The sequence below is a fragment of the Carassius auratus genome, chromosome 8 (genome assembly GCF_003368295.1).
Source record: "Carassius auratus strain Wakin chromosome 8, ASM336829v1, whole genome shotgun sequence".
NCBI lineage: Eukaryota > Metazoa > Chordata > Actinopteri > Cypriniformes > Cyprinidae > Carassius > Carassius auratus.
In genome coordinates this window covers 30,002,567-30,026,662 of record NC_039250.1, presented here as the reverse complement: position 1 = coordinate 30,026,662, position 24,096 = coordinate 30,002,567, and the positions used below count along the sequence as shown (strand labels likewise).

Here is a 24,096-nt window from a genome sequence, read left to right as displayed (position 1 = left end):
TTTTCTAGTATCTTGGACAGAAAAGGGAGATTCGAGATTGGTCTATAATTAACTAGTTCTCTGGGGTCAAGTTGTGGCTTTTTTATTAGAGGCTTAATAACAGCCAGTTTGAAGGTTTTGGGGACATGTCCTAATAACAATGAGGAATTAATAATAGTCAGAAGAGGACCTATGACTTCTGGAAGCACCTCTTTTAAGAGCTTAGATGGTATAGGGTCTAACATACATGTTGTAAGTTTAGATGATTTAACAAGTTTATACAATTCTTCCTCTCCTATAGTAGAGAATGAGTGGAACTGTTCCTCAGGGGGTCTATAGTGCACTGTCTGATGCGAAACTGTAGCTGACGGCTGAATGGTTGCAATTTTATCTCTAATAGTATCGATTTTAGAAGTAAAGTAGTTCATAAAGTCATTACTGCTGTGGTGTTGGGAAATGTCAACACTTGTTGAGGCTTTATTTTTCGTTAATTTAGCCACTGTATTGAATAAATACCTGGGGTTATGTTTGTTTTCTTCTAAAAGAGAAGAAAAGTAATCAGATCTAGCAGTTTTTAATGCTTTTCGGTAGGATATGCTACTTTCCCGCCAAGCAATACGAAATACCTCTAGTTTTGTTTTCCTCCAGCTGCGCTCCATTTTTCGGGCTGCTCTCTTTAGGGTGCGAGTATGCTCATTATACCATGGTGTCAAACTGTTTTCCTTAACCTTTCTTAAGCGTAAAGGAGCAACTGTATTTAAAGTGCTAGAAAAGAGAGAGTCCATAGTTTCTGTTACATCATCAAGTTGTTCTGAGGTTTTGGATATGCTAAGGAATTCGGATACATCAGGAAGATAACTTAAAAAGCAGTCTTTTGTGGTAGAAGTGATGGTTCTTCGATACTTGTAACAAGAAGTAGAATTTAAAATTTTGGCTATATGAAGTTTACACAGAACTAAATAATGATCTGAGATATCATCACTTGGCTGAATAATTTCAACACTATCAACATCAATTCCATGTGACAGTATTAAATCTAGAGTATGATTTCGACAATGAGTAGGTCCTGAAACGTGTTGTCTAACACCAATAGAGTTCAGAATGTCTATAAATGCTGATCCCAATACATCTTTTTCATTATCGACATGGATATTAAAATCACCAACTATTAAGACTTTATCTGCAGCCAGAACTAACTCGGATGTAAAATCACCAAACTCTTTAATAAAGTCTGTATGGTGGCCTGGTGGCCTGTATACAGTAGCCAGTACAAACATAACAGGGGATTTATCATTAACATTGGTTTCTCTGGATAATGTTATATGAAGCACCATTACTTCAAACGAGTTATACTTGAAGCCTGCCCTCTGAGAAATCCTGAAAACGTTATTATAAATTGAAGCAACACCTCCCCCTTTGCCTTTTAGACGCGGCTCGTGTTTATAACAATAATCTTGGGGGGTGGACTCATTTAAAATAATGTAATCATCAGGTTTTAGCCAGGTTTCTGTCAAGCAGAGCACATCTATATTATGATCAATTATCATATTATTTACAAAAAGTGTTTTCGTAGAAATGGATCTGATATTCAATAAGCCAATCTTTATCATTTGTTTATCCATATTGCATTTGTTTTTTATTTGTTGAACCTCAATTAAATTGTTAACCTTAACTTGGTTTGGACATTTTTTGTATTTTCTAGTTCGTGGAACAGACACAGTCTCTATAGTGTGATATCTAGGTGAAAGAGTCTCTATGTGCTGAGAATTAACTGACCTCTGTGACGGGAGGCAGCTAGCAGACGGTCGGTTTAGCCAGTCTGTCTGCTTCCTGACCTGGGCCCCAGTTAGTCAAGTATAAACACTAAGACTATTTGCCATATTTCTAGACAGAAGAGTGGCGCCACCCCAGGAGGGATGAAGACCATCTCTTTTAAACAGGTCAGGTCTGCCCCAAAAGCTCGTCCAATTGTCTATATAACCTATGTTATTCTGTGGGCACCACTTAGACATCCAGCCATTGAGTGATGACAATCTGCTATGCATCTCATCACCACGGTAAGCAGGGAGGGGACCAGAGCATATTACAGTGTCTGACATCGTGCTTGCAAGTTCACACACCTCTTTAAAGTTATTTTTAGTGATCTCCGACTGGCGAAGTCGAACATCATTAGCGCCGGCATGAATAACAATCTTACTGTATTTACGTTTAGCATTAGCCAGCACTTTTAAATTTGCCAAGATGTCAGGCGCTCTGGCTCCCAGTAAACATTTGACTATGGTGGCTGGTGTCTCTATATTCACGTTCCGTACAATAGAATCGCCAATAACTAGAGCACTTTCATCAGGTTTCTCAGTGGGTGCATCACTGAGTGGGGAGAACCTGTTTAATGTTTTGATCAGAACAGAAGAGCGGTGTTTTGACCCACGACTACGCTGCCTCACCGTCACCCAGTTGCCCTGCTGCAGGGGCTCTGCTGGAACTGGACAATGTACAGGAATCCCTGAGCTAGACGCATCCAAAGCCATATCTAGAGCCCTAACATTCTTACTGTCCTCAATTAAAGTTTGGATGCGTGTCTCTAATTCTGAAATCTTCTCTGTCAGCCTAACTGTTTCCCTGCATTTATCACATGTGAATCCCTCATCAGCGACAGAGATAGATAAACTGTACATGTGGCAAGAGGTGCAAATAACAATTGTAGGAGAAGCCATTACTCACCGTGCTTGATGAAATATTCTTACTGCGGTTGTTTGATGAACTTGTGGAAAACTGCAGCGTGAGAGAGGAGAGGAGAGGAGAGGAGAAAAGAAAATGCTAATGACAAGCTAACGAGTGCTAACTGTTATGCAGTGTAAATAAGGGATACAAGCATACTGGAGAGCGGCCACATATGAGGTGTTTCTTGGAGTTACTTATGCATGCCAGATGACCTGTAAATGTGGCAAAAAAAAAAAAAAGAAAACTTTCCCTTCTCTCCACTTTTGTGAATCATACCTTTTTCAAATTGCCTTAAAACCACCTCTTGTGAGCGTAAAAATGTTTTTGTGATATGTGGGAGTTTTTGTGAAATGCATGTGTTTCCATTGGGTGCATTTTCAATTAGCAATTTAAATTTGCGCAATTTGAAAGGTAATGAAAATGCAGCTACTGACAGTAACATTAACTTAACATCTTGCTGGCACTCCACTACAGGACCTGACAAGATACAACTCGTGAGCTAAAACATTCAGTATGGGTCTCAATAAAGTTAAACTCTTAACTTTGTTACATTACCACTTGCATTGTTACAAATGTCTCAGAAATGTTTCTTTATGCTTTATATAAACTAACGATTAACAGCCGACTGGCTCTTGTGTCCCTTTTCAGAACATAGAAGCCACATATATACTGTCTGTAATACAACATTTAAGGGTGAAGTGTGCATTTTTTTCCAGCTCCTATCCCAGTGTAATTAGTTAGGTTAGATGGTAAAGAGGGGAAATGTTAGGTTTGAAAATAGTAATTATTTTGTCATTCCATTTGTTTATAACAAATGTTATATATTTGTTATATAATGGAACAGACATTACACATTTCACCTTGAAAACAATGTATTTAATTGGATTGTAATGCCTTCTTTGTATTCCATATTGTTCTTCACAGGTTATTTGGGAAGTCTGTATCTGTGTTCTAACCGAACAGCATGGCCAAAGATATTTGAGCATGATGGCTCCAAACAACTTCCTCCTCCTGGCCAACAGAACACAGTACACGAAGGCAGCGGAGAGCGATGAATCCAGTCGCACAATATCAAAGAAATAAACAGGTCAATCAGTGTAACTTATAACGCCTACAGTAAATCTTGAAATATGCGTGTGCATTGCTCTGAAAACAAGCTGACATGTTCTCATTAGAGCAGCACAGCGAGTGACTCATGGAGAAGTGTGATTCCGTGTTTCTCTTGTTACCTGGGAAAAGCTTTTCACTCCCCTCTCAGGAATGGACGAAATAGCGATTTTAAGGACACTTAGAAAAAACTTCATAGGTTTTTCCAAAAAAAAAAAAAAAAAAAAAAAAAAAAAAACCAAAACAAACAAAAAAAATCATGAACATGGGAAATATAACACACATCTCTATGCTAAGTCCTTTAACTCAACATTCCAGAATGAAAAAAAAAATATATAATAATAATAATCCTGTTAATTATTATTTTTTGTCCTTTTTTTTCTCTTTCTGTGTGCTATAAAAGTGTAAAGTGGACTAGGAATGCATGTAATCCAAGACCTTACACTGTTCACATTATCAATGAGAGACTGACAAAGAGGATTTGTGCATTTATACTTCAGCAGAGAGAATATGAAGAAGAGGACGAAAGAAATTCTAGTACAAGCCCAAACATAAGACTCAGATCATCACATAAGAAATCATTTGGAAAATAGTGTCAGGTTCTGACCAATAAGGTCTATTTTTTATTCATGGTCCTTTCCAAAGTATTAAGAAATTGTCCTCAGGCTGCAAATGGGGTGTTTTTACAACCATTGTACGGTACTGGCGAGTTGGAATCTTGTGCATTATATTTTTGTTTTGTTGTTCTATTGTTGCCTTGCTATGTTTGTAGAGTGTCTAACTTATTTTTCTATTCATGGTATTTTTTTTTCCAACATTGCTTGTATATAGAAACAAATTTGATTGAAGTTTATTTATATTTTTTAATTCAAGTGTTTTTTATTTTATTTTATTTTTTTATTCTTGTATTGAGTTCCTTTGTTTATTACTGTTTTAAATCCATTGTTACTTTGTCACTTGTTTAGATCCTTTTTTTAAATATATATTGGTTGAATTTTATGTTTTACGGTTTAAAAAAAAAGGTCAAAAGCAATAGTGGATGGTCGTCAGTCAGTAAAGAGCACAATTGTTAGATGTTTTTACAGTAGTGGTCAGAAGAGTGCTATCTGTCTGTAAACCTGTAATATATCTGTAAGGTTCAGGATCACTGTCTATTAAGTCTTTAAAAAGTGATGACCAGTCTCTTATAATAACACATTAGGTGTCAAAGCCATTATTTGTTTGAAAATATTTTGTATTAAATAACTATAATAATTAAGAAAAACACAAAGCTAGTCTGAGAAATAAGGGAACTTTTAAGCAAGTAGAGATTGCATGTTCTGGGGAAAGATAAGGGGAAAAAAATATTGCTATATGGTCCAATAGTATGTGTGAATAATTTTGGATGTGTGTATGTATGCATCTTCATTTGTTATCATTCAAAAAAAAAAAAAAAAAAAACTAAAAATCTGATCAACAGCAGTAAAAGAAATGTTTGGTCAGAGGATTTTAATTTCAGACCTTCTATGCAAATGATATTCTCAGCTAAGAAAAATGGTTGTCAGAGTATTTAAACAAATTAAAACAACTAAATCCAAGAATAACTAGATAGTAGTTTCAAAACTGTTACAGTACTTGGGGGCTGATTTGTTTGTATAAGAGAAACTGTAATGTAAATACTAGCCTATAAATATGAACAGAAATTTTATTTCCCATATTTGTGGCATGTTTCCCACATTTGTAGCACTGTTTTGAAAGGGAGCCAATTAGCCATAGCGATTAACATAAACATCAATCATTTCTCACTATCTTTGGATGGATGCTGCTAGATGAACGGCATATGATGGGGTCACCATCCTTCATGATGCTTAGTTCCCTATTGGTGCAATACTTGAAGGAAATTACAAATCTAAAGCATACTACAAATATGATAACAATAAGACATATATATATATTAAACAAAATGCTTTTGTTTGTTTCAATGTTTGAAATGTTGCCCCTTTATCTGGTCTTAAATTATACACCTCTGTGGTTGCCCTTCTACAGGCCGTGGGAAATCTTGAGTTTTCATACAATTTGAAGACTTTGGGAAACCCCGTTTGGACCCCTCGCTGCATTGCCACACACTGTAATATCTGTGTGGTCAGAAAATCTCTTGAGTTGACAGGAAACCCAACGACACGGCCTACAGCTACAGAGTTACGTCACAAATTACATTGGTTTATATATATTCTGATATATTTATTTTTTCAAAGAATAGTTTTAAATAACTATACCGGAACTGAATAAATCATATTTTATTAAACAAATAAAATAAATAGCACTATATTATGTAAATGGATTAGAATGTATATGGGATGGCATATAAAACAAGCAGTTATATAGTAACGTATAGCACCTATAGACCACCTAAAACACTCAATGGAAAGTAAATCGAGGAGTCTCTTTGTACTGCCTGCAATATGGAATATATTAGCTATCAATCTGTCTTGCATCTCAGAGATTTTAGTTTTTTATTTTTATTTTTTGTCTATGTGTGTGTTTGATCCTGTTCACCTCAGGAAAGCATAGAGTTAACGCACCAAGGGGAGATATATGCATCGCTATAAGGGCTTAATTACAATACTAAGAAAGCCATTCATTCTAACACCCTAGGTTTGTGATTCATTAGGGCTGTTGACTGTGATGTACATGTATGTCAGGGAAACCAGATCACCTGCCATTATCTATGCTATTCAGTTGTTCACTTATTCATGCATTGTGATCCTTTTTACTGGATTAGAAAACAGTTACTCTTGTAGGAGTATGTGGCACAAAGAAAGAAAGAAATGGCAGTGAAAAAAATGACTCCTGTGACTCTGTCAAAAAGGAAACAATCAGCTAAACTTGTTTTAAAATAACCTGAAAATAGCTTCTCAGTTGCACTGGCAACCATTTTCACAGTTAAAAGGACATGAACATATCTGTAAAACATGTAAATTGTACTATACTTCTGCACACGAAACATTCAGAGCAAGGTGTAAATTACATCTAAAAAAGAGCATTACAACATAAACAGGAACCAAATAAACACATAAATATTCTAATAAATCACACTGTGTATGTGGTTGGCTCATGTGGACTGTTTGGAAATGTAAAAAAAATTGTAAGAGACACATTTTTGGTCTATGGTCTATACTTGTTGTGATTGGGGATGCAGATATAAAAGACTCTTTAAAAAGAGAATATGGATTCCATATAATTTGTGGGTGGGGAAATTTAAATTGACAAATTTAAAAAAACTTTAGAAAAAAGAAGAAAAAAATAAAAGAAAATAAAATACAACAGTTTGAAGGTGTTCGATAAACACAATGTTACATTCACTGTTGTGAGAGCATATCCATATATCCATTGTAAACTTTGTGTTTGTTTCAGTGTATTCCTGTAGTAGGCTTGATGTAATGTTGTGTGATGAAAGTAAAGATGACTCTTCAATACAATCAGGAAAAAATAAAAGAGGATTTAAAAACAAACAAACACCTGAATCAAACTTGTCCTTTTCACTACTATGACAGATGCATGGATAATTGGACTTATTTAATTTGCTAACCTAAATGCCACAGAAAATAAGAAAAAAAAAAAAAAAAAAAGAGAAGTGCAAGTATGTTAAAATGCAAGTAAATTGCAAATTATAAATATATTGTGAAAGCAATAAAATAAGCTGTCCTTTTAATGAATTCAGTTGGATGAAAATGTGGTCAATTTTAATACATAAACAAATTGACAAATTTGGGCCCCCCAAAAAATAAGCAAATTTCAATGTCAGTCAGTCTGCATAAAGTGGGACACACTGTACACTTTCTTCTTCCCTCTTTACAGTCACATTTCTGTGATATAATCTGTAAGATTTATAGAGCCTCTTTTATCTTTTGAGATGGACAATACACACACAGTGCATTAACATTTCCGCTGAGAGGAAATGAGGAAAAACGCCTCTCTCACATATGCATCAGTTGCTTCTCATCCCCTTCCTCCCCCTCTTGGTTCACTCAGAATGGTCAATAGTAGAATGTTCTACATGAACTCTCATGGCGAGTGTAAATTTCCACTTCAGTAGCACTTACACACACAACATTTTATAACATTCTCTCTGCCCAAAATTGTGAAAATATTTAGTCTTTTCTGTCTGTTCAAATCATTTTCTGTATTATGGGGTGTTAAAAATATGTAAAAAAATAAATAAATATATATGTATATATATATATATATATATATATATATATATATATATATACACACACACACACACACACACACACACACACACACACACACACACATATATATATATATATATATATATATATATATACTTTGTGCTACACTTTTATTACAAACTTGTAATACTGATCAATGTAATCAGTCAGCTTGGTAAGTTAGGCGATAAATATCTTTACCAGAGAATTTAATCTTTACATTCATAAGTTTAAATATAATATTTTAAATATCAATCCAAAACATTTGGGTGAATACACAATCATAAAATAAGTGTTTTATGGATTTTTTCTCTATGTTACAAAAGATGCATGCAGTCTCCGTGTTTCTAATTTTTTTTTTTTTTTTTTTTTTTTTGCAACTTCTTGTCCCACTGGGTAAATCAAATAAATAATTGGGTTGCACTTTATTTTACAGTACGTGTACTAACATGTACTTATAGTGTACTTACAGTGTATTTATCTAAGAAAGTTCTGGTAACACAAGGTAACTAAATGGGGTAGGGTTAGGATTAGGGGTAGGTTCAGGTTTAGTACCTAGTTATTACATAGTTATTGTAATTACTATAAGTACATAGTATGTACATGAGGAACAGGACTGTAAAATAAAGTGCTACCAATAATTGTATATGCAACTTCATTTTTATTGGTGAGACAGTATTTCCTGTGTAAATTCCAGACCTCTTTCCATTCAGTCTTAGCATATAACAAATTCAATTGTTTTTTTGTTTTTTTTTTAAATATAAAAGTTAAGTTCATTATCTATAATTTTTATACCCATTAATACTTACTAGATTAGCATAGGGGGTAGACTCAGAAAATATATTGTCAGACAAAAGCTGAATAAGGCCACTAAAAATGGCATCAAATACTACTGCAAACTTTTTAGGAGTTATAGGCATCTTATAATAATTAAGTTATTCACAGTAATTAAAGGGATTTCCATTATTCTTGAATAACTGTAAATGTACCATCTGTTATAAATAACTCACATTTCATCACATCTGACCAATCAGAGAGAGTTACAGTTGCCGTGCGATCCACCCCCCAGCTCCACGTTCAGTCGGATTCCTGTCTGCCGACTGACTGACTCTTGTCACACTGCGCTGTCATGGGTTCAAAGATACAGTCAAACGACTAAACTATAACTTAGAATAACAGCCTCTCATGTGTATTTCACTTTACACTGCAGCAGAACGCAGACTGCTCGTTCTCAACAGCCTCAATCCTGATCCGTGTTATTCTGACAACTTCCGCATCACATGCTCAGATGAAACGTGTTCTGGCTGCATTCATTATTGCTATTTTGTGTATGTTCTCGTCTCTGGCAGTATGTCTGTTGTGTGTTATTATGTCGTGTCCTTGTATGGTGTATCAGATGCTCCGGGAGCCGGTTTCCTGACATTTTATCCTACCCATCAGGTTTTCCTACCAGGGTTTACTGCGGGGTGTCCTTTTTCTCATGCAATACAGCCATATTTAATGTATCAGCATTACGGAGATCGCTCAGATGTACCGGGATAAATGTCGGTTCCCGGCACTGTGTCGCACGGATGTGGGACCAGTATTCACGTCACGATACGGCGGACAATACTGGAATGTTTATCACTGAATGCCTAACGAACTATTGAAACACTCAGTCTCAGATTAAACTATCATAGATGAACTGGTAAAAGTCACAGATCCATCCAACATCGTTTAAACATCTGTACATCAACTTTTAGTTACTGCAGGTGAGAAGAGAATAGATATGTTATTTTTTTGTTTGTTTTTGTTTTGTTTTTGTGTAATGTAAGATGAAAAGCTGTCAAGGTCAAGAAAATTGTGACCCCGGACCACAAAACCAGCCACAAGGGTAATTGTTATTATTTATTTATTTATTTATTTATTTTTCAATTTGAGATTTATACATCATCTAAAATCTGAATAAAATAACTTACCATTGATGTATGGTTTGTTAGGAGGACAGTATTTTGCAGAGATACAACTATTTGAAAATCTGGAATCTGAGGGAACAAAAAATTCAAAATAATGAGAAAAAAGTCTTTGAAGTTGTCCAAATAAAGTTTTTAGCTATGCATATTACTAATCAAAAGTTAAGTTTTGATAGATTTACGATAAGAAATGTACAAAATATCTTCATGGAACATTATATTTATTTAATATCCTAATGATTTTGGCATAAAGGAAAAATTTATAATTTTGACCCATACAATGTAATGTATTGGTGGCTATTGCTAAAAATATACCTGTGCTACTTAAGACTGCCTTTGTGCTCCAGGGACACATATAGTCTTTGAGTTAGGTTAGGGTTAGGGTTAGGAAAGAAAACTGTGAACATGCAAAAAATTCTTCAGACAACACAGGACGTTTTACATTTCAGGGCTTCTGTTTTAATAAACCTTGGTTAGTCTGGTGTGACTTTTGCTTCATGATCAGTCCACTTGATGAATCGAGTCCTACAGATGCTCTACACATCAATCCTAGCACTACATTTAACTCAAACCTTTATATCAGCAAATGTGAGTCCTGTGCTACTTTGCTGTGGTCTAGACACCAGTCGAATTAATGGACACCAGTGCAGGTAATGGTGCAGCAGGCCTGCCAAAAACAAGAAATGTAAGATTCGTTAGCTGCGTGATTGAGATGGCAGATAGCACAAATTATATCAAAACACACAGAACATATGCAGTCAACTTGCAGACCTATGAGTTTATGTTTTTCAGAGTGGACTCAGTGGGACTTGGAGAGGAGTAAATATGTGAAGTTTTGTCATCAGTACATTGTGTTCCACAATGACAAATCAGTGGTTTCCTCCAGACCCTCGGGAAACTGCACAGTAATCAAGGGAGAGTAGCTTCACTTTTTACTCCTATGTGATCAAAGAAAAGCATAATTCACCCTAAATTGACAGTTCTATCAGCATTTATGGTCATGTCTTTCCAAACCTGTATGACTTATTTGTCTTTTTGGGAACACAAAGGGAGATACAGTTTTCTGGTGAATTTTTCAAAGGGTTTTCCTATACAATGGATATCCCTGGGATCTGAAACAACTCAGAAACACTGGTTTGGATTGATATGGGTAAATGTGATTTAAACTTTCATCTTTACTGCCTCTTTAAGCAAGAAGTGCATGCCGTGATACATCACATTGGCTCTGTGTTCAGCCTGCTCAGGGTGGATTCTCCATCCGGTGAAATAAAGGCTGTGCTGAGAGAGAGTACCATTAAAGGAGAAGACATGCAGTTCCTTGAGGTCAGATTGTTTGCACAGATCATTTATTTACCTACAATTACCTGACTAAGCTTTTAGACTTTACTTGACACTTTGCCAGTTGTGCAGATGGCTAAACAACTGAACAAATATGTGATCAAGTCAAGTCAAAGCTTATTTATATAGCACAAATTTAACACAACTGTAGCTGATCCAAAGTGCTTTACAGTAAAACATGATTTAAAATAGAAAAGAGTGGAGATAAAAGCAAATATCATATACAACAGACAAATTATACATAAAACACCAACTATATATACATAAAAAGAGTAAAATAATATAAATACATAAACAGTATCACTCAAAAGCTAAGGTATAAAAATATGTCTTTAAGCTAGTTTTAAAAACATCCAGTGATGGAGAAGCCCTAATACTCAAGGGTAGACCATTCCAGAGCTTTGGGGCAGCTACAGAGAAAGCTCGATCACCTTTTGATTTGCAGCGAGAACGAGGAACCGATAAAAGTAACTGATCTCCAGATCTTAATTGCCTAACAGCTGTGTAAGGTTTTACAAGATCAGAAATGTAATCCAGGGCCGAGTTATGCAATGCTTTGTATACAAAAAGTGTGATGCCTAGTATTTTAAAATGTGCTCTGGACCTTAAAACTCCATAAAATAACTTCTCAATAGTCTTACACTGTTTGGCATTGCGTAATGTTTAATAGGGAATATTCTCATGACTTATCATATAAACAGACAGTGCTGGGTAGTAACTGAAGAAATGTCATCTTCTTGATAATGTAATCAGATTCCCAAAAGTAAGTACTTGTAATTATAGATTAAACTACATTGTAAAATAATTATATTTGGATGGATTACATGATTACATATTAGTTTCACAATAACAATAATTTATTCATAATTAATTGATTCTTCCCAGTTCTTCTTTTGCATCTAAAATATCCTATCATTTATATACAGTAGGTGGCCAACCAAAATGCCTAACATCGCTGTGTGTACCACTGCAGGGCCACGGCGTTAACCGCAAGTCAGTCGTGTGTTAAAATCGTTCACAAAACTTTGCAAACTGACTGGAATTATATTTTGTTTTATAAACGAGATCAAATTACTAAATAAAACAAAAATTACTTTATTATATACCATTATAACATAATTAAAAATCATTCAAAAATTAATCAAAAATTTATTTTTAGAAAGTTAAAGATGTGAGATATTCCTATAGGCTGCAGCTCAATGGATCAAAAAATAAACAAACATAATTAAACAGTCATTATGAAAACCATTAAAACTATACAATTATACAAAGTGCAGGTTTCTCTTTGTGAGGTTTGGTTAGCAGTGACTGAAACGCAGCTTTACACACAACTGTCAGTCTGCATGGAGAGGTTCTTGAGACTCCAGTAGCTTCAAACACCTGTCTGCTGCTCAGCACTGGCTTTTTTTTTTTACAGCAGCCATTGCAATACAGTTCATTTGTTTGACAGAAACTTTCCTTAACAAATGCTCTAAGTTACTCACAATTCGTTTTACAGTTCAATAATATCTATTTGCTTTTTGCTAAATATTGATTGTTCTGATGAATTTTGTAAGACATTGCATTGTTTCGTACTTTTCATTTTCAGAAAGATCTTTCTTCCTCTATGGAATTACATTTGGTTCAATTATAATGAACGGAACTTTATAAAACTGAACGGAACTCAGTCACACAAATTTAACAGGCTCTTCAAATATGCGTCATTCTTTGTTAATGTTTTTCAAAGATTTGTTTTCGCTGATCGTGCATTCTGAATTTATTGTCACAGATTTCGCTTACATTTCCCAATTTTTTTGTTTGGTGTTTTGACACAAACCTCTGGGGGGGCGGGCTTAACAGTGATCTACTCTGATTGGATAGTGAGCTTTGATGGACAGGTGCTCTCTGACCGGAAAGTACAGACGCCACTCAGTGGCACGCATATTGGAAAGCTCTCGCGGTAATTTGTATTACTAAATATGTAAATAATATTTGACCTTTGATCGTCTTTGATAGTCTGTAAAGATGAGCTCTTGTCCTTCAAGACAGCTTGAAGTAAGCATGTGTTTCTGAATGACAATAATAACCATACAAATTACCATACAAGCTTTTTTTTTTTTTTTTTTTTTTTTTTTTATTAATGCAGAGAACAAAAACATACAAAAGTATAAACATACATCACATAATATCAACCTTAAAAAAATTAATAGAATAGAACTAAAGAAAAGACAGCCAAAATCTAAACAAAATTACACAAGGAGATCAAAGGCAGAGCAAATCTAACAGTCCTTACAGCTTTCTTATGAGTAGATACTGAAATTACATTCAAATACTTTTCCATTTCTTTTAGAAAACAGAGAAGACAGGTTTACAGTTGGAGAATTTGAATTTGTGAAATGTGAAATCTGTTTAGGAAAAAAAAATAATTAACAAAACTGTTATTTTTGTTTGTGGGGTCAGAGTCATAATACCCAAATATAAAGTTTTTCATATGTACTAAGAAGCCTGGCAAAATCTTACACTTGACAAACATACCAATATCATCCCAAAGTTTCTGAGTGTAGTGACATTACCAAAATAAGTGTACAGTTTTTTCAGAACTCAAACAAAAAGAGCATGTAAGATCAAATATTTAAATCTTTGTTTAAACTTCTTTACAGGTAGAACCTGTGTATGAGATTAATATAAATGTCTTTCACTTTGTCTGTGAAAAAGATTTTTGCGGTAGAGACCAGATTAAATCACCGCGAGAGCTTTCCAATATAGGTGCCACTGAGTGGCGTCTGTACTTCCCGGTCAGAGAGCACCTGTCCATCAAAGCTCACTATCCAATCAGAGTAGACCATTTATAACCCCGCCCCCACGAGAAGTTTGTTTCAAAACACCAAACGAAAAACTGCAAAACATAAGGGAAATCTGTGGCAATGAATTTAGAATCCACGATTAGCGAGAACGAATCTTTGTAAAACATTAACAATGAATGAAGCATATTTGAAGAGCCTGTTAAATTTGTGCGACTGAGTTCATTTTTTTTTGTGTGTGTTTTTCTTCTTTTGTAATGGCATATTTTTGATAGTTTCTGAAAAAGTTATTATTATTGAAATAAATGTAATTCCATATTCCTCACCATATTTCATGAGAACTGTGACTTGCTTAATAACGTGGAACAACCTCTTTAAGTAGGCAAACTATTGACCAAACCAGTCTGAGATTGATTGATTGATTGATTGATTGATTGACTCTTTATTGTACCAAAATTGATGTCACTTGACTATTAATTTGAAACACTGTGTAAACTAGCTTACTCCTCATTAAAATGATTTAAAACATTTAGATATATTACACAATGAATATGCCTATAATTAAAATTCAGTTTAAAGTAGCCTATATGTCCAAACAGTGTAATAATCAGTCATCAATGAAAATATAAAATTTGTTTTAAGGCAAGACACAGTGTCTCTCAGACAGCTTAGTCAGTTTTTACTTTCACTTTCTGAAGCTTAATGAATTGACTGGAGTTTAAAACATCTTCCCAGCCATAACACTCATGCAGTTTGCGTGGCATGTACTGGCTCGCTTTCATGGTTTAAAACTAAAATATAATATTGCAACGCTTTTGTCTTTATCACTAATTACAAAATGATGTACAGTACAATGGTTCACATCTCCTGTAATAATAACATTATTTTATCAAAATATCTCCCTTTAATTAATCGGATTTAAAACCCCTATATTCTTAACTTTTATTTTACTGAAAAAAAAAAAAAAAACACTATTACACATTCATACCCAATGTCCTTAAAACAAATGTGCCAACTGAATGCTATAACATGCTATAAAAGAAAAAAAGAATATTCTAAAAATTTTTTTGTCATTTTTAGACAAATAGTAAACTGAAACAACTAAATAGTATTTATTCGCATAATTTATTCACACCTTTGATAACAACTCATGTGTTTGCATTGTTTTACTTTTTGACTAATTGGGTATCTAAAAAAAATTCAAGCACTTGACAATTCTTTAACAGATAACAGCAATAATTATTTCATCGCATTAGAAATAGCTTTCTACTGTTACTAAAAAGCTTATTAGCAATTAATTTTTTGAAATATTTTCTCCCTCACCTCTGTGTTCTGTCTGTTTAACGCGCCAGTGTTAGTAAAGTAAAGTTTCAGTAAAGATTGCAACTTAACACAGAGTGTCAGGGAAAGCCTTTATGTAAAAATGGAAAGGCTTACGTGAATTTAAGAAATTTACAGATAAGGATATGACCATTAACTAAAAGTTTTTTTTTTTGCGCTGAGGACACACGTATCTGTGAAAGCACCCGACAGGCAAACAATTACTCTAATCCACCAGCTTGAAGCTTAAAATGAAGATTTAACCTGTATTGGGCATCCTGGATCACATACTTTTCCTATAGGAGCTCATTCTGTTTCCTCCACTATTTGTAGATGCATTTTGTCTATTGAAATGTTTTATTAAGTGCTGGAATTTGATGTGACCAGCTGCAGTTGTACGTGCACTGTGGGTAGACCCACCTAATCAATAATGAGAATCGTTGATGATTTTCATTATCGATAATAATCTATTTTATTAATTAGTTGTTGCAGCCCTGATTTATTTATTTTTATGATAATAATAAAATAATATATCAAATGATTAATACAGATGTGTGTATTATGCATTTTGCTGGTTTATGTTACATCATTTTTTTTTTTACTTTTAGATAGATCATGTCTATTTTACAGTAAGCAACCAGTGTGACTGAATTCAGTCCAGCTGGAGGGGGTTGGGGTGTAGCTTGTGGGGGTAGAAATAAAAGTGTTAATCTCTTGCTCTTCCATATGGAGAGTGTCTGATGAGCATTTCAAACTTGCATAGCAGGTTTAGGGAAAGTGACTGTTTTAGGACAAATGCCTTTATTAGTTTGACTTTTGCAATTTTTGCAACTGCATACAGAGTATTACATACAAAATAATATGTTTTTTTTTTTTTTCTCTCAGGAGACATGAGGCGCCTCTGAGAGAGAAACAAAAAAAACAAAAAAAACTGTCTGAAAGAATTGTAATTGTATGTGCAACACTGCAGTCATTTTCGCAATACAGATGTAAAAATATCTTGCAGTAATAAGAAACTGTCCCGGGATATCATGTAGGCCTAATCATTTTTAGTTTCAATATTGGGCAATTCCAGCATTATTGACATGACATTCAGTCAAAACCTGAAATAGAAATTCTCACAGAATGTATTAATTAGCTACCAATATATTGAACCATCTCTTTATGTTTTTCTAAATCCCAAACAGAGTCCAGACATCAAAAAAGCATCCATGAACGTGTTACTATTTTAGATTTGGTAAATACACATGCTTTATGACTTAACAAATAAGACCCAAGTTTTTGGGAGAAAACATATTTTGTAGACTTTCTTTGATTTACAATTCACAAACCAGAAGCAGCAATTTCTGCAGAAAAGGGTTGACCATTCACAAAAAAATTAAAGGCCTATCAATTTTATTTAAATTTTAGTTTTTGTGTTTCAGAGGGAAAATTATTGTTAAGGATGTATCATCTTTCCATTACGGACTGTTCTGAAAGCAGAATTTATGCAAACATATATAAAATGTTTTAAAAAGTTTAACACAGATGTCTAGAAGAAATTTAATAGGGCTGCCCCCACTAAAGATTTTTTTTAGTTACTAGTAGTCATTCATTTAAGTCATTATTCAACTAATCTCATGTTTATATTAAATTAACACTGTCTAATCCATAACGAGCCTTAATATATTTCGTGATCAGACACATGCATTAAGTTTGCCACAAATCACAAGCAGGAGTAGCCTAATAATTGTGAAAAAAGGAGACATTTTAATTATTTATTAATAAACTAATGTTTTCTCGTCAGCTGCAAGATGCCATTCACGGTGCTGACTCTCTCCACATGGATGCACCTTTCGAGAGAAATGCAACCTTCACAGATTACATAATCAGGGAGTATTTGCTTTAATTTTGAATGGGTTTGTTTAAAAGTAGACATTTCAAGCTTTCTGTAGATATATTTTTCATATATGTGAGACACTCCAATTTTAAGCTTTTTCATTATCAGGAAAAAAATTCAAGTGAACACGAGGTTGCCTCCCTTTCATGCTTGCGCATTAATAATTTCCCCCACTCAGGGCCGTTTGAAGGAATTTGCAAAATGAGCAAAATGGACATAGAGGCCCCTCAACCCCCCCCCCCCCCCCCCCCCCCCCGCAAGACCTACAGGAACCACGGCATAGCCATACAGTTTAAGTTCACCCGTACTTTATATAAATTAAAAAAAGTTTACAGTGCAAATACTGCTTGAAAAAATAGTTTGGTTTGGAATTCAATAGTGATTTGCACTGGGTTTTTTTTCTTCTAATAAAATGACAGCACATACTTAGTTTAAACTCTGGGCTGTGCAGGATATCAGCTATAATTATAGAGCTTGTGGTACCTTGTGCTATATAGAGGAAACATCAGCACTGAGAAGTGATGCATCTGTTGATGTTGAGGATGAAGTTGATGGTGTAGCTGGGAAAATAATTGAAACAAAAATCTGAAATTACTGTACCTGTGAAGTACGTTTTACCATTTCACTGTTAGCATATTGAAAGAGGTCACTATTACCAGCTCAGGGGTGCGTTAAATGAACAACTAAGTATCCTTTTTTAGATTTTTTTTTAAATGCATAGAATGCAATGCATACATCAAAAATAAACATTTAATTATTAATAATTGTTTCTCTGTCTGTACTTGTACTTTGAACAATGACAATAAAGTTGACAGATGAATTAAATGCATTTAAGTGCCATTCAGGTGGGTTTTTAAATAAAGCATTTTCTGAGATGCACATTAAACACCAAACATTCATTTATCTTTTAATTATTGAAAATTAAGCAAACTTAACTTTTTGTTAAACAAAGGGGATTTACTATTAAAAATAAAACATTGAAGAAATTGTGTGATTAAACCTTTAAATGTAAAAAAAAAATGTTAGATTTTTTTTTTGTAGTAGGCTATGTACATTCTGCTGAACAATAGTAACACATCTCTGGCAAATACTTGTCTAAAACAGGACTTTTAGTTTGACGGGTTGACGTACCTTTACAGCTGTGTATGTGATCTGACTCTAATTTTACTCAAATCAAATGGTCAAATGCTCGTGAAGTGACTGTCAGAGCAGTTCTGTAGATGTTGTTCATGTGTTCACTTCCTCATTTAGTGAGACATCAGACGCGAGACTGAAATGACTGCGAACGTCACGCGCGCTTTAGTGCGTCTTCTGCTCCTTTCATTAACAGAGACAAGCAGAACATGCAGGATTCATATTTAAACAGACTGTTCCTGCTTAATATTTACAGATATTAGTCCGTATCGTGGTTTGATGTAAGCGCAATGACCTATTTTTAATTATTTCATTCAAAATCTGGCAAATTATGTGTCATTCTGCGTTAAACTGTAAATTCCGTTTTTATGACTGGATTCCGCGATTCTTGCAATCGAAACACACCACGACGTTCTCTTTATGTTTGCCTGAGCCCTCAAATCAAAACACTGCTGACTCCTTGCAGTCTGCGATTTCTGATCTGCATTTTCCTTATCCCGTAAAAAAAAAAAAAAAACATATTACAGTAACCATATTCCTTCGGCTCAAAAAAAAAAAAAAAAAAAAAAAGCAGAGATCACTTGGTTGGCTGGCTGCTGTCAGCGACTACTGAGAGGGGCCCCCTTGAGGGGGATCCCGATAACAGTGTCATTACACGTTACTGCATTGACGATCAAAGGGGCGCTCACACAGTGTCGTTGCATTTTATTCTTAACCAGTCGTTGTCTTGGGGCCCCGGGTCAGCTCGGGGCCCCAAGCAATTGCTTGGTTTGCCTGCTTTGTTGCGACGGGCCTGCCCCCACTAACACATGATTAGTATGGGATACACATTAAAAATAAATCTCTAGTCTACAACCGAGACAGATGCAGTTATAACCAGTAAATTGAAGGCTATTTGATGTTTTAAAGTGATCTAACACCGATGTCGCTCCAAACCATTGATCATTAGTTGTTCTTGAATAAACGGATGCATGACTTTCATGAACTTGTTTTAATAAATCTTAATTTAATAAAAATGCTATAGACTGTGAATAAGATTGCAGTTTCACATTTTGCATATGCATTAAAAATCTTTTTATTTTTTACATGAAATTATACAAAATAAAACCAAACAAGATTTGTAAGGAAGATAAAATATCTAAAGTTGTCAATTAATGAAGCTCTTTTTTACATTGTGTGCAATTTGTTGATTTATAATGAGATAACTTGAGTTTAAACGTGAGGACTTTTTATTAATCCATCCACTTTTTTTCAGTTTAAGTGATTTAGCTGAATCATGGCAAGGTTTAATAAATTTTTTCATCTTTTAATATGAAATATTTTAACTTCAGTGTTTTTTTATTTCATTTTCCCCAAATGCAGCCATCAAATGTAACACATCAGCGAGGTAAAGCTGATGGCTATTTGCGAATATGTGCTTTGATGCATTTGTTTGATAACTTGTGGTTAAAGCGCCATTAAGCGGTCAAAAGCTGCAAATGCACTTTGTGGCGGCGGTAGAAACCACACTCTGGTTGGCCACCTACTTTACTCTCAGAAAGTCTTCCAGATTTTAGTTAGTTTACACAGAGATCAGTCATTAGTCAGCATTTGACAGCTGGATTAAAAAGGTTTAAGAAGTGTTTCAACATACTGATGAACACATTTATTTTTATTTTTATTTTCAATCAGTCAGTTATTTTACCACACATGACTTTGGAAGGCTTTCAAATCACATTAAAATCTATAAATTCACAAATTCACTTTTTGTCATCTGATCCTCTTTCACCTAATATTTTTATTAAAAAGGACCCCTGAGATTTTAAAATATTTTAAAAATGAAACATCACATTAGCATGTTCTAAGTTCTCTGACATTGGTTACGGTCACATAACATGCAGGTAAACCAAAATAAAAAAATATATACACTCACCTAAAGGATTATTGGGAACACCATAGTACTAATACTGTGTTTGACCCCCTTTCACCTTCAGAACTGCCTTAATTCTACGTGGCATTGATTCAACATGATGCTGAAAGCATTTTTTTTTAGAAATGTTGGCCCATATTGATAGCTTCTTGCAATTGATAGAGATTTGTGGGATGCACATCCAGGGCACGAAGCTCCCATTCCACCACATTCCAAAGATGCTCTATTGGGTTGAGATCTGGTGACTGTGGGGGCCATTTTAGTACAGTGAACTCATTGTCATGTTCAAGAAACCAATCTGAAATTATTTGAGGTTTGTGACATGGTGCATTATCCTGCTGGAAGTAGCCGTCAGAGGATGGGTACATGGTGGTCATAAAGGGATGGACATGGTCAGAAACAATGCTCAGGTAGGCCGTGGCATTTAAACGATACCGAATTGGCACTAAGGGGCCTAAAGTGTGCCAAGAAAACATCCCCCACACCATTACACCACCACCACCAGTCTGCACAGTGGTAACAAGGCATGATGGATCCATGTTCTCATTCTGATTACACCAAATTCTGACTCTACCATTTGAATTTCTCAACAGAAATCGAGTCTCATCAGACCAGGCAACATTTTTCCAGTCTTCAGTTGTCCAATTTTGATGAGCTCGTGCAAATTGCTTTTTCCCTTTTTCCTATTTGTAGTGGAGATGAGTGGTACTCGGTGGGGTCTTCTGCTGTTGTAGCCCATCCGCCACAAGGTTGTGCGTGTTGTGGCTCCACAGATGCTTTGCTGCATACCTCGGTTGTATCGAGTGGTTATTTCAGTCAAAGTTGCTCTTCTATCAGCTTGAAACAGTCGGCCCATTCTCCTCTGACCTCTAGCATCAGCAAGCCATTTTCTCCCACAGGACTGCCACATACTGGATGTTTTTCCCTTTTCACACCATTCTTTGTAAACCATAGAAACGGTTGTGCGTGAAATTCCCAGTGACTGAGCAGATTGTGAAATACTCAGACCGGCCCGTCTGGCAACCACAACCATGCCACACTCAAAATTGTTAAAATCAAATTTTTTTCCAATTCTGACATTCAGTTTGGAGTTCAGGAGATTGTCTTGACCAGGACAACACCCCTAAATGCATTGAAGCAATTGCCATGTGATTGGTTGATTAGATAATTAATCCAATCGAAGATTCATTTGAGAAATTGTTAATTGTCCCTTTGCAGGTTGTTTTTTCAAGTCTAGTGTGCTATTTACTTTTACTTCTCATAGAAGTCGCTATCATAAGACTCCACTTTAGAACTTTTTAGACCAGAGCTGGTGGCAGAGCTTGCAGTTTCTGTGCCTGTTGTTGAAGACGAGTTTGTTTCAGATACTGAAGATATACTTGAAACTGATTCTGTATTTGAGGCAGCTGGATCTGGACTTGAAAATGGCAAAGTCTTCCAAAATCAGTTGGGATCTCTATTTCTCCGCATTCAAACACTTTTACATGTATCAAATTCAGCAGTACAGGAAATAGTTGATGAGTTATTTGACATTGGAGATTTTGCTCATCAAAACATAAAGACTGTCATTGATAATATTTTGAAAGACAATAATTGCATTGTTGATGCCTCTGTTGTAACTTCATTGACTGAAGAATTACAAACTTTGAATAAAAAGTCTTTTTTATAAAAGTCGTTTTATAAAAATAACTTCTCTTATTGAACCAGTTGAGTATGTGTTAAATGCACAAGAAAAAAAATCCTACTTTTGTTTATGTTCCTGTTTTAGATTTGCTCCGTAAGCTTTTTGAACGAAAAGAGGTACTTCAGACACTAGAGAGATCCAGTCAACATTAAGGTAATTACAGTTACTGTCAAGATGGAGAATACTTTAAAGAAAACAAGATTCTCTCTGAAGAAAAGGGTAGCTCTGAAATAGCTCCGTTATATATGTTGGGTGATGCCAATTTACCTATAAGACTTCACTCAACATTATCATCGATTTATCTAGCTATGTTGTGCAAAACTGTATACATAAAATAATATGGTTACAGCAAGGTTCTAGAGGCTCTGATTAGGGATCTTGAGCTCCTTGAAAGAGAAGGTGTGTTTGTTCAGAGTCTTGGCTCTAATCTCAGTTTTGGGACAGTTTTGTATGTATCTGCAGACAATTTGGATGCACACTCACTTGCTGGATTTCAAGAGTCTTTCAATGTTGACACTTTTTGCAGATGTTGTACGGCAAGTCGTGTAGATCTTCAGCAGTATAATGTCAGAAGTGGGGTTTTTACCTTGAGAACACCAAGATTGTTCGATGAAGCTGTTAATGTGCTTAAGCAAAGTGATCTGTTGTGTATTGATGATATAAAGAGAGACTGTCCTCCAAACAGACTGGCTAACTTTCATGCTGCAAAAGAATTTCCACCGGATTTTCTACATGATGCATTTGAAGGAATTGTACCTGTGGAGCTCTGCATCTGCCTCTCAGATCGGATTTCTAAGAAGTACTTTACATTGAATGACCTCAATGAGAGAATAAATACATTCCCATTTCAATTCTATGACAAAACAAACAGACCCCAGACAATACAAAAAAAACTTTCAAAAAAACAAATCTATCGGTGGCAACGGACACGAGAACTGGGCACTTCTGAGATTTCTTCCACTGTTGGTTGGCCACTGTGTTCCAGAGGGGGAAAAAACTTGGAATATTATTCTTGAATTGAAAGACATTGATGAGTTGTTATCCAGCTCCTCATTCACAACAGAAAACCTGTGCTACCTGCAAGCCAAAATCTCTGACCATCGATAGTTGCTTTTAGGAGTGTTTAAATGTACTAAATTGCATCCTAAACATTAGTATTTAGAACATTATCCTATGTTAATCCAAAAAGATTTGAGGCAAAACATTCTTTCTTTAAAAAGGTGGTCCGTGATTCTGGCAACTTCAAAAATGTTCTGCACACGTTAGCCATAAGACATCAACTAATATTGGCATAATATCTGGAGATGCCAAGTGTTTTTAAACCAAGCAATGAAAATGGTCATGTATCAGTTGTATCTGTGGACATCTTGGGTGCTACTATCAGGGTGGCAATATGGAACGAGTTTAAAGGTCTGGACACTGTTTCATTAACATCCACGGTGTATTTAGATGGCACAAAATATTCAAAAGGAATGGTGATCTCAGTTGGGCACACAAGTGGACTACCAGATTTTGGAAAAGTACTTGAAATCTGTTTAGTGGATGGTTGCATACTTTTCATTATTGAACTGTTCACAGCTGGCTTCTTGGAACATCTAAGGTATTACCAGCTCACCAAAAAAGACCCTGCAGTAACTGTGGTTGTCCAACCTGAACAGCTGAATGACTACATCCCCCTCGTTGCATACCTTGTTGGAAAGCTGCTAATTACTTCAAGTAAATTCATGTTAACATAAGGTATAGTAAACATATAAATCTTTAAAATCTTGGTGTTTAGCTTGTTTACTCACTGCAAGACTAATGCAATTACTTAACAAATTTAATGCAGACCATACAGTTCTTTGAGTAAAATTTTTAATGGGCTTTGTCTTAATTGCTGCTTCTGATATCTGTTAATGTTTTCATTTATTTATTCACAGTTGCGACTGTTGAGTACTCCTCAAAGTTATTTTCACATCAGGGTGTGTTACCCTACTGAGTGCTCCTGAGTCAGCCAAGAAGGATAATATTAAAGGTGAACTTTTTTACAAAAATTTTTATTTTTACTGTTTTATTTATGTACTCACCGCTGACCTAATA

General features: G+C 35.0%; 1 protein-coding gene across 6 annotated transcripts in view; it reads left to right on the top strand.

Annotated features, from left to right (window-relative positions):
* Positions 1 to 7,914, top strand: part of bsna (bassoon presynaptic cytomatrix protein a) — a 126,042-nt gene extending 118,128 nt beyond the window's left edge. For 5 of the 6 annotated variants that reach the window (XM_026270700.1, XM_026270698.1, XM_026270703.1 and 2 more), the window contains one exon: positions 3,625 to 4,045. The gene's annotated coding sequence lies outside the window, so the exon portion shown is untranslated. Of the gene's footprint in view, positions 1 to 3,624; positions 4,046 to 5,832 lie in introns of those variants that run through there. The other variant, XM_026270699.1, reaches the window with a different exon arrangement.
* Positions 7,915 to 24,096: the final 16,182 nt, after the last annotated feature.